At 53.3% G+C, this 846-nt stretch overlaps 4 non-coding genes across 4 annotated transcripts; all 4 read left to right on the top strand.

The window, feature by feature from the left end:
• On the top strand, positions 1 to 67 carry Pmar_PMAR024452. Its single transcript has one exon. It is a non-coding gene; the product is annotated as a tRNA-Lys (tRNA).
• Positions 68 to 166: 99 nt separating this feature from the next.
• On the top strand, positions 167 to 239 carry Pmar_PMAR024453. The gene has a single exon. It is a non-coding gene; the product is annotated as a tRNA-Lys (tRNA).
• Positions 240 to 335: 96 nt separating this feature from the next.
• Pmar_PMAR024454 lies at positions 336 to 423 on the top strand. Its single transcript has one exon. It is a non-coding gene; the product is annotated as a tRNA-Lys (tRNA).
• A 209-nt stretch (positions 424 to 632) lies between these two features.
• Positions 633 to 705, top strand: Pmar_PMAR024455. Its single transcript has one exon. It is a non-coding gene; the product is annotated as a tRNA-Lys (tRNA).
• Positions 706 to 846: the final 141 nt, after the last annotated feature.

The raw sequence follows: 846 nt of genomic DNA on the forward strand, positions 1-846 counted from the left end.
TCGGTAGCTCAGTCGGCAGAGCGCGTGCCTTTTAAGCCCGTGGCCGCGGGTTCGAGCCCCGCCCGAGGTGCGCATACATCAATAAGTGGTTTTTAGTCTATGGTTTGCTGGAAATTGCCTTGGAAGAGTTTAGGGGTCCGTTTTTACTAGATGAAGTGCTGCATTCGCCTCGGTAGCTCAGCCGGCAGAGCGCGTGCCTTTTAAGCCCGTGGCCGCGGGTTCGAGCCCCGCCCGAGGTGCGCATACATCATTAAGTGGTTTTTAGTCTATGGTTTACTGGAAATTGCCTTGGAAGAGTTTAGGGGTCCATTTTTACTAGGTCGAGTGCTGCATTCGCCTCGGTAGCTCAGTCGGCAGAGCGCGTGCCTTTTAAGCCCGTGCCTTTTAAGCCCGTGGCCGCGGGTTCGAGCCCCGCCCGAGGTGTGCATACATCAATAAATGGTTTTTAGTCTATGGTTTACTGGAAATTGCCTTGGAAGAGTTTAGGGGTCCATTTTTACTAGGTCAGGGCCGCGGGTTCGAGCCCCGCCCGAGGTGCGCATACATCAATAAGTGATTTTAGTCTATGGTTTACTGGAAATTGCCTTGGAAGAGTTTAGGGGTCCATTTTTACTAGGTCAAGTGCTGCATTCGCCTCGGTAGCTCAGTCGGCATAGTGCGTGCCTCTTGAGCCCGTGGCCGCGGGTTCGAGCCCCGCCCGAGGTGCGCATACATCAATAAGTGGTTTTTAGTCTATGGTTTGCTGGAAATTGCCTTGGAAGAGTTTAGGGGTCCATTTTTACTATGTGAAGTGCTGCATTCGCATCGGTAGCTCAGCCGGCAGAGCGCGTGCCTTTTAAGCCCGTG

Source organism: Perkinsus marinus (assembly GCF_000006405.1).
Source record: "Perkinsus marinus ATCC 50983 genomic scaffold scf_1104296954622, whole genome shotgun sequence".
In the NCBI taxonomy this organism is placed as follows: domain Eukaryota; phylum Perkinsozoa; order Perkinsida; family Perkinsidae; genus Perkinsus; species Perkinsus marinus.